This window comes from Oncorhynchus mykiss, chromosome 7 (genome assembly GCF_057628025.1).
Source record: "Oncorhynchus mykiss isolate SJ-2025 chromosome 7, ASM5762802v1, whole genome shotgun sequence".
NCBI lineage: Eukaryota > Metazoa > Chordata > Actinopteri > Salmoniformes > Salmonidae > Oncorhynchus > Oncorhynchus mykiss.
In genome coordinates, this window is record NC_143028.1 from 68,709,042 (window position 1) to 68,720,000 (window position 10,959).

Sequence of the window (10,959 nt, forward strand, 5' to 3'; positions counted from 1 at the left end):
CAGAGGCCCAGGCTTTAATTCAATCCCACCGCGCCTTTAATTGACAAATTTAGCATTGTGCTGAGAGAGCCTGTCCATTAAGAATGAGCAATGGGCGGCTAAGGAAATCACAGGCCTCTTAATCTGACATGAGTGCAGTAGGGCGATTCATCAATGTAGAAACAAATGGGAGGAGGCTTGATTAGGCCAGGTTAGGCTATCTCGCCAAATGGTTTGCTTGCTTCTATGTTAGCATTTCTGTAAAGAAATAACAGGCCTCTTATTCCAGCATCAAAACAGGAGGGTGATTCATCAATGTAGAAAGAAATGAGAGGAGGGCTTTTAAAATGTAAAACGTTCGACTCTCTAGAGTGTCACCCCCTTTGAAGAGGGGGATGACCGCAGCAGCTTTCCAATCTTTAGGAATCTCGGACGATACGAAAGAGAGGTTGAATAGGCTAGTAATAGGGGTTGCAACAATTTCAACGGATCATTTTAGAAAGAGAGGGTCCAGATTGTCTAGCCCAGCTGATTTGTACGGGTCCAGGTTTTGCAGCTCTTTCAGAACATCTGCTACTAGATTTGGGTGAAGGAGAAGCTGGGGAGGCTTGGGCAAGTAGCTTCGGGGGGTGCGGAGCTGTTGGCTTTGGCTGGGGTAGCCAGGAGGAAAGGATGGCCAGCCGTAGAGAAATTCTTGTTGAAAATGTCGATTATCATGGATTTATCGGTGATGACCGTGTTACCTAGCCTCAGAGCAGTGGGCAGCAGGGAGGAGGTGCTCTTATTCTCCATGGACTTCACAGTGTCCCAAAACCTTTTGGAGTTAGAGCTGCAGGATGCAAATTTCTGTTTTAAAAAGCTAGCCTTTGCTTTCCAGATTGACTGCGTGTATTGGTTCCTGACTTCCCTGAACAGTTGCATATCAAGGGGCTTATTCGATGCTATTGCAGTCCGCCACAGGATTTTTTGTATTGGTCAAGGGCAGTCAGGTCTGGAGTGAACCAAGGGCTATATATGTTAGTTCTAAATGTTTTGAAAGGGGCATGCTTATTTAAGATGGTGAGGAAATTACTTTTAAGATCGACCAGGCATCCTTGACTGTCGGGATGAAGTCAATATCCTTCCAGGATACCCCGGCCAGGTCGATTAGAAAGGCCTGCTCGCAGAAGTGTTTTAGGGAGCGTTTGACATTGATGAGGGGTGGTCGTTTGACCGTGGACCAAAAAATGTAGCTGCTAACCTTGTGCGACAGCAAGCCTTTTCCTTTTGGACAAAAATTACAAAAATATGGAGAGTTATGAAGTTATGAAAAATTGGTGTTTTGCAAATGTTGAACTTACAATATGGAAAAGCTAAATCAAAGTCCAAGTATACAGTTTTGATGATATTCTTGCAGAAAAAATTTCATGTAAATGTCTCCTTCACAATTTTCCCAAATGTACCTGGGTGACTTCACATTAAATGTCATGTAGCTTGCTCATACTTCAAGTTATCAGTCTGAAACTTTGCAAACACTGATGCCCTCTTGTCGACACCATCGGAATTAGATTTTGGACCTTTCTGTTGCATTTCAAAAATGGTGGTAGAATATTTTCTTCTACCAGATCTATTGTTATATTCTCCTACATTCAAAGTGTTTCCTTTCAAATGGTACTAAGAATATGCATATCCTTGCTTCAGGGCCTGAGCTACAGGCAGTTAGATTTGGGTATGTCATTTTGGCGAAAATTGAAAAAAAGGGGGCTTATCCCTAAAAAGGGGCTAGTTTATGTAGCTTAGACAATGACCACTCTTTGTATTACATGAGCATGTTAATAATGACAAAAGCAGGACACCATTTTAGCACAGCAGGATTTGCCATTACGCGGGGATCGATGCAAGGTCCCCACAAAGTACAGGCTCTAGGTCAAATCCCCAAACTAGCTTTAAATGTAGGCTATACATCTACCAGACAAAGATCCTTTTATTTCGTCCTTTCTTTTATTCATTAAAGAAAATGTGTGTTCTGTTTGTGTCTTAGGTCTTTGGTATAACGAGCAGGAGAGCAGCATGCCAGGACCACCTACCATTTACCAATTCTTTACCTCCCTCAGGAAGCACGAATTCAATAGCTCATTAACAGTTCCATAGCTTAATGGGGAAGGAGGGAGGGTACCACGTATGTTTTTGTCCATTCAATTCCATTCAGAGGCCCCATTTGGGGATCCCCGACCACCACTACTCCTTTGGTCTGGAAGCAGGCCTATACATAGAGCCCCCCAGTAACTCACTAGTTGCTTCCCCCTGCTAGTGTCCATCCAGACAGTTGAACTTCGGGGATACCCACCCAAGGCCATTTGAGGATACCCTCCCACCCCCAAACTTCTTTCTGGAGGTGGGCCACGATAAATGGACCCCCTTGTGACAATCCAACCATCAATGGAGAAGCCATGTTTCCATGTAGCCACACTTCAAACCTCGATCGCTTTAACATTATAGACTTGATAAAATGACTTATTCTGAAGGTGCATTTTATTTCAAATTAATAGTGCTTTTTAAAGGTGTAAATAGCAGTAAGATAAATACCTTCAACGTGGATGCTCTTCTATGCTTTCTTCAATGATTAAATGCCTGCTTTGGCCCAAAATGTTTATCAGGAGATGTAAGTGCAAGTGCTTATTGTGGAGGCATGCATATGCCCCAATGTTAAGATCAGATGAGAAGCATTAAGGATCTTGTAGGAAATGTGAGGAGAGAGGATAGTCACAGAGACAAATGGAAAAGTCTCGTTCATAATGTCACACACTCAAAGTCTCTACCTCTTTTTGTCTCTGTGTACCTCCATCTCCAAACCACACCTTTTCCATATCTGGAGGAGAGAGTATGACACAGTTTCCTGCAGCGTCTTTATAATGAATTAGACTGTAAGGACCCTCAATCACACAATAGATGACCCAGTCAGTACCTGAACAAAATTAACTACAGGAAAAAGGTGCTTAGAGATCTTAGTTGAGACATCAACCCTACTTCATTTCCAGACTCTCCACCCTAGTCTTAATAAATTGTAAATGGGATTTTTTTTGATGGAAACATTTAATTAAGAAGTAATCATGGCCGCGGGTGATTTTCTATTTCAATCTCTCCAACCTTAACTGAAACAGTGGGATTTCTAATTAGAATAATATTGATATGCAAAGTATGGATTTTTTAATTTATTTTTTTAAATCGCAGGCCCAAGACGTATCAGTAGAATAAATAAGGAGGGAGGGTGTGTGTTTTTGGTGCGTATGGGGAAAGGGTAGGTAGTGTGTGTATGGGGAATTGTGGATGGTGTGTGTATCCCCCATACACACGCCATCCACAAGTCCCCATATTATGTGTATGGGGGATGTATGGATGGTGTCGGTATGGGGGGTTGGTGGTTAGGGTGTATATGGGGGATGGCTGGATGGTGTGTGTATGGGGGGTGGGAGGATGGGGTGTGGTGTGTGTATGCTGGGTAGATGTGGGGGTAGATATTGTATTCATATGGGATAATGTATCAGTATGTATCCATGTCTTTCAACATCGGGCGAGCATATCCCTTGGCGAGAGTGATTGTAATTCCATCTATAGAAGAAGAGAGAGAAAGGATACAAGGGTTGAAATATGATGACTGCTTTTGAAGCTCTTTTTGGATAGAGTTTGTGTGTATACGAGTGTGTGTTCCGGCATGAATTATGTTTATGCTTGCATATAAATATATAAACCACTTTGTGTCTCTCATCTACTCAGCATCTTTCCTCGTCAACTCCGTAGACTCCTGTTATTACAAAAAAAATGTCCACTCCATAACCCAAATCCCTGAATTAGATTTACCAACCAATGTGATTTACTCTGCCATCTGCATCGATCACCGTCATCTCCATAGATGCGTGTCACCTCTATATTGTAGACATTATGATGTCCACTCCGTTACACAAGCTCTTTATCATATTTGTGGGTAATATTACGACTATGAACCCCAGTATTGCAGTAGCATTAACAATTGAAGAGGTGTCTTAAGAGGCCTTAGCAGGGGTCCAACCCACAACCTTAAAATTGTTACCACCACACCGGCCTCAACCAACTGGCCAAATCAGTGGGCTGTGTGTGTATGTGCTAGGGGGGTACTGTGATGAGGCCCATTCTCCAAGGAGGCTCGTCTGACTGGCACGGGGGACACTCGACTTTGGGCTTTGAGGAACCTATGAGGCCCACTGGCCATCTGCTGCCCTGCGGCTAATACCACAGCAGGCACAACCTATCTCCACTCTGGTTCATCCATGGGGGAGGGGGTCTAGTCTGCCCTAACACCACAGGACAAGTGCATCTAGCCTGGGGAGAGCCAACCCCAGAGGTCCTGAATGGCTGGTTGTGGTTTAGATTTTTACTAAGCTGGTGCCTCCAGAGTCATGGCTAAAGACTGGGTTGTAAAAGGTTGTGTTTGAACTAAAGGGTCTCTCTCTGTCGAAACGTCTGGTTTCACAGCGCCTCAGAATGGAACATGGATGCAAGCTATGGCAGGACCAGACCAAACAACCGCTTGTTTTTAACTGGCTGATCTGTCACTCCATCAACATTTAGCATAACCCTTACACCCTCCCCCATACATTGTGGATTTCAGCGCGCAAGCAGCACAAGTGATTTAAGTAAATTTGTGGAATTTCTTTCCTTCTTAAAGCATTTGAGCCAATCAGTTGTGCTGTGACAAGGTAGGGGTGGTATACTGTACAGAAGATTGTCACGGATCCCCTCCGGTACTGCTGCTCATTATGTTGACCAGTTCCAGAGGTCGACATCACCGGCCTTGTAGGCTGCACTCATTACGCACACCTGGTTCCAATTTCTCACCGATTGTGTTTGTATAAATATCCCCTTTGTTTCCCCATTGGGCTGTTGATTATTGTTCCCATGTCCATTGGTCGTGTGAGTACCTATGCGTCGTCTCAGCCTGTGCTGCATGTTTTGTGCATTGTGTATTCCGGGTATCGTCCTGTGTCGTTCTACGAGGTTTACCCTCACTCTATTGTTTGGGTACATCCCAGTGTTTTGAATCCGCGTTTGTTTTGGGTGTATTAAAAACCCAGATGTATTCCTGTGCCTGTTTCCAAATCCTTTATACCAGTGTGACAAAGATAGCCCTGTGTGGTAAAAGACCAAGCCCATACTATGGCAAGAACAGCTCAAATAAGCAGTGGTGTAAAGTACTTAAGTTAAAATACTTTAAAGTACTACGTAAGTAGTTGTTTGGGGTATCTGTAGTTTACTATTGATACATTTGACTACTTTTACTTTTTCCACTACATTCCTAAAGAAAATAATGTACTTTTTACTCCTTACATTTTCCCTGACACCCAAAAGTACTCGTTACATTTTGAATGCTTAGCAGGATAGGAAAATTACCTAATTCACGCACTTATCAACAGAACATCCCTGATCATCCCTAATGCCTCTGCTCTGGCAGACTCACTAAACACAATGCTTCATTTGTAAATTATGTCTGAGTGTTGAACTGTGCCCCAGGCTATCTGCAAATGTAAAAAAATAATAATAATAAATACATTTGTCATCTTGTTTGCTTAATAAAATAAATGTTAAATGATATATAATTTTGCTGTTGATACTTAAGTACAAACCAAATACTTTAAGACTTTTACTCAAGTAGCATTTTACCGGGTGATTAACTTTGACTTGAGTCATTTTCTTTTAAAAGGTATCTTTACTTGAAAATTGGGTACTTTTCCCACCACCAAACGACAGTCAATCATTTCTTCAAGACATGGTCAGTCAATATGGAAAATTTGAAGAACTTTGAAAGTTTCTTCAAGTGCTATGATGAAACTGGCTCTCATGAGGACCGCCACAGAAAGGAAGACCCAGAGTGCAGAATAACTGATGAATTTACGAACGCTCAACACTGGTTGAATATGGCCGTGTCAGTAAGCTTTGGCTTACTGTCTTAGTCACCAATGCTCTGGGGCCCCTCAGGGATGTGTACTTAGTCTCCTGTACTCCCTGGCCAAACACGACTCCGACACCGCAGTGGTTGGCCTGATCACCGACAACGATGAGACAACCTAAAGGGGGGAGGTCAGAGAACTGGCAGTGTGGTGCCAGGACAACAACCAATCCCTCAATGTGAGCAGGTCGAGCATTTCAAGTTCCTTGCTGTCCACATCACCAACAAAGTATCAAGGTCCAAACACACCAAGACAGTCGTAAAGAGGGCACAACAACACCTTTTCCCCCTCAGGACTGAAAGATTTGGCATGGGTCCCGAGATCCTCAAAACGTTCTACAGCTGCACCATTGAGAGCATCCTGACAGGTTGCATCACCACCTGGTATGGCATCTGCTCGGCATCTGACCATAAGGCAATACAGAGGGTAGTGTGTATGGCTCAGTACATCACTGGGGCCAAGCTTCCTGCCATCCAGGACCTAAATAATAGGCGGTGTCAGATGAAAGCCCACAAAGCTCTCCCTGCAACTGCATGGCAAGCGGTACCGGAGCGCCAAGTCTAGGACCAAAAGACTCCTCAACAGCTTCTTCCCTCAAGCCATAAGACTGCTGAACAATTAATAATATTGCCACCGGACTATTTACATTGACCCCCCCTCCCTTTTGTACACTGCTGCTACTCGCTGTTTATTATCTATGCATAATCCATCCTTACCTATATGTACAAATTACCTCAACTAACCTGTACCCCCGCACACTGCCTTGGTACCGGTACCCCCTGTATTTGGGGCGGCAGGGTAGCCTATTGGTTAGAGCGTTGGACTAGTAACCGGAAGGTTGCAAGTTCAAATCCCCGAGCTGACAAGGTCGTTCTGCCCCTGAACATGCATGTTCCTAGGCTGTCATTGAAAATAAGAATTTGTTCTTAACTGACTTGCCTAGTTAAATAAAGGTAAAAAAAAAAATATATATATATATATTTTTTTTTACCTTTATTTAACTAGGCAAGTCAGTTAAGAACAAATTCTTATTTTCAATTCAATTTTCAAATTGTACTATTTTACTTTACTTTTACTTTTAAGTAAAAAAAAAAAAAATGTAATAAAAAGTAACAAGAATAAAGAGGCTACATATATATGTAGCCTCTTTATTCTTGTTACTTTTTATTACATTTTTTTTTTTTTTACTTAAAAGTAAAAGTAAAGTAAAATAGTACAATTTTGGTAAATATTTTCTTAACTGCACTGTTGGTTAAGGGCTTGTAAGTAAGCATTTCACAGTAAGCATGACAAATAAAGTTTGATTTGGATAACATGAAAACAGCCTAACCAGCTCTGCTAGGGAGAGTAAAATAGTCAGAGTTTGGATGGGGGCTAAAGCTTAAGATGATTCTTATGGCATTGCACACGGTCAGTGTGAACCAGAGTGACTTGACAACAACAGGCCAAGCAAGCTGTACATATAAACAGAAATGACACAGGATGTCTTATTTAATGAAAATGGTTGCAGTCTGCCATGAAGCATTTATCCATGTATACGGGTAAGAGTCTTGCTTCAGATATTATAAGTTTCTAATTTTGTCATTAAGTTGTTTTCATTGCAAGTTAAAGCTAACTGATGCTAGACGGCAGGCTCGCTAGCTAACATTACGTTTATTATCTGTGTTTAGTAATGTTCTCAGAATGCCATTTCGCATTGCTAGTTATAACCTAATGTTAGCTAGCTAACATTGAACCTATTTGGTTAACTTTAGCTAGCTATGACAATAGGTTTGTATTGCTGGTACTTTATTGATTAGGATTATGGTTCATTGTTTAGCTAGCATGTTTAAACAAATGACTGCACTTCGCCAGATGATTACATGACCCATCTAGTTAGCCATAATCACCATCAGACACAACTGGCTATCTATTGTATAATAATGCCAAAATATTTGTATCTGGAATTTGTCTTTCAGCATCCGTAGAACACGCCTGACTCTCCTCCACCAGTCATACAAGGAAAATGGTCTAATGCCTCCCATCAAAAAGAGAGCTAGCCCAAGCAACCACAGGTTACACCTGAAGCATGAGGACTTGCAGCAGAGGATAATGCAATAGTATTAGCAATAGTATCTCAGCCTCCAGTATTTATGCTGCAGTAGTTTATGTGTCGGGGGGCTAGGGTCAGTTTGTTATATCTGGAGTACTACTCCTGTCTAATCCGGTGTCCTGTGTGAATTTAAGTATGCTCTCTCTAATTCTCTCTTTCTTTCTCTCTCTCGGAGGACCTGAGCCCTAGGACCATGCCTCAGGACGACCTGGCATGAGGACTCCGTGCTGTCCCCAGTCCACCTGGCCGTGCTGCTGCTCCAGTTTCAACTGTTCTGCCTGTGATTATTATTATTTGACCATGCTGGTCATCTATGAACATTTGAACATCTTGGCCATGTTCTGTTATAATCTCCACCCGGCACAGCCAGAAGAGGACTGGCCACCCCTCATAGCCTGGTTCCTCTCTAGGTTTCTTCCTAGGTTATGGCCTTTTAAGGAGTTTTTCCTAGCCACCGTGCTTCTACACCTGCATTGCTTGCTGTTTGGGGGTTTAGGCTGGGTTTCTATACAGCACTTTGAGATATCAGCTGATGTACGAAGGGCTATATAAATACATTTGATTTGATTTATTACCAGGATGCCACCCAGGACACAAACACTGGTGGAAAGCTGCTGCCATCCCATGTGACAAAAGGAGCACCATAAAACACACATGTTGATTATTTAATTGACCTTGGTATGTAAAGCATGAAACACACATGTTGATTATTTAATTGACCTTGGTATGTAAAGCATGAAACACACATGTTGATTATTTAATTGACCTTGGTATGTAAAGCATGAAACACACATGTTGATTATTTAATTGACCTTGGTATGTAAAGCATGAAACACACATTTTGATTATTTAATTGACCTCCAACATAATTGGCACAACTTTTAATGATTTCACATTATTTCTGTAATTTCCAGAGGTAGGTGTAGTCGTAACACGTGTGTGTTGTCATTTTAACTTCTAGTTTCCAAGATGATGTTTCTGTATGCAGTGCTGCTGCTCTGCACATTTGTAGGTAAGTGAAACTTACCTGATAATGATGCATTAAAAAACAATATTACATTTTACATTACATTTTATTTTCATTAACCTATCTTAATGTTATTTTGTTGTTTGCAGGTGCACTATCCTTCTGACCCTATGCAGCCAGGTCCCATCTACTTTTTAACTCCTCGCAACTGCAGTGGCCAAAACAAGAAAACCTTTGTGCTTTGGTATTGTGCCTGGCAAGACCATGCACAAGCTCCACCACAGTCTGCACCTTCACTTCCTGATCATAGGCCACATCAAGTTTGCCCCTGACTGGTGCTCCGGCCTCATCAAGCAGCGCTATAGAAAGACCAGAGTGAACACTTTGTCTGAGATTGCTGGTGATGTGAAGGACAGCACTGTGACAGGGGTCAACATCCCACAGCTGGTTAGACTGGAGGATGGTACGGTGCTGGTGGAAAAAGCTATGGATGGCAACAATACCATACTTCAGGCGGCTGCCATAGTTCAAGCAGTACCAGCAGTGAATATAATTTTCATTGCTTTATATGAGGTTATTCTTCTTATATAAACTTGGGAGGTGAATTGATGTTGTGCAGGATTGTAACCTCTTGAATTGTTTTGGTTATTTCCTGTTTTACAGCGTCGATGCTCTGGAGCCTGGTGTTGTTGTCGCCAAGGAGCGTTTGGACTCAGTCGGGACCAGGTTTCAGCTGCTGTGGGACGCTGACACCCTTCCTCCCATAGATGGTCTGCCTGTACAAGCACCACCTGGACTGGACACAGCTAGACAAACATATGTTTTTGAGAAGATCAGGGAGTTTTGTGACGAAGAGGATATGGACATCACATGCCCTGCACCAAAGTCAAGGGCAGGACAGGAACAGGCTCTCCGAATATTGATTCCCTTGTTCATGCGTTGTTCGGACAGACAAGTCACTCATAAACACTTTGGAGGAGCAGTGACCAAATGTCTCGTGGCCATTTTAGGGATGTGTCAATCCGCCTTTCGTTGAAAGGTGGTACAAGCCGGCTGTTCCGACCAAGATCAAATGCTGTTGAGGGTGCAGGATGGTCTGATTTGATTCGGAGTCCAGATCTATCTCACTTTGTCACGCTTCCAGCGCCATCTCTTTCAATGGAATGGCTTTACCTTTCCCTGTGCTTTCTGTTGTTCCCATTTTCCCTTTAGTTCTACCTCTCTGTCGCACGTCTACGGGGTGTACTCTACCACCAGTAGGACCCTTTTCATCATCCACCAAAGCCTTCGAATCAGCATGTGCAACTGTGATATCATAATGCTTTGCAACGATGAGCAGATTTGCCTTCATACATTTATCTAACATCTCCCATGTAGGGTTTTCCACAAATGCACAAACTTAAAGTCCATGGCTTTTTTTTTATTAGCCTATGTGTTTATGCAACTTTCAAATTGACAACCAATCTTATAACCCCTCAGGTGGATGTCAGTGACAGAAACTCTACCACAAAAGTGTATTTTGAACACTCAAATATCTGTGCACAGCAGAGCTAAGACTTTATCAACTACCATATTCATAGGAAACAAATCCTGGACGAGCCCCCATATGCAGTAGCAATGGAGCCTGGGAAAGAGGTTACAAACACTAACAACGGCACAAAGCTTATGCTCGGCAGATTTTGATATGTACAGTATAACCCAGGTAATAAACTTTTTAGGAGTACGTTTGGGCACCAATACCAGAGACCGTCAATTGCGATTAATTCATTATAATGATATTATTATCAGCTACAGTAGGCTGGGTTATGATCATAAGGCTAAAATTACCATCTTGGATCTCATCTTGGCTAAAATTACCATCTTGGATGTCTCATCATATATGGAGGGTTCGATTTTTACTCAGTGGTGGTAACATGAGCCACCTACGTGCACAGAGGTTACAGGGGGGTGGGGATGTGTGT

General features: G+C 42.4%; 1 protein-coding gene across 2 annotated transcripts in view; it reads right to left on the reverse strand.

The window, feature by feature from the left end:
- LOC110528476 (plexin-A1) overlaps nucleotides 1-10,959 on the reverse strand; it is a 417,662-nt gene that overhangs the window by 147,703 nt on the left and 259,000 nt on the right. The gene's annotated exons all lie outside the window — the stretch shown is intronic.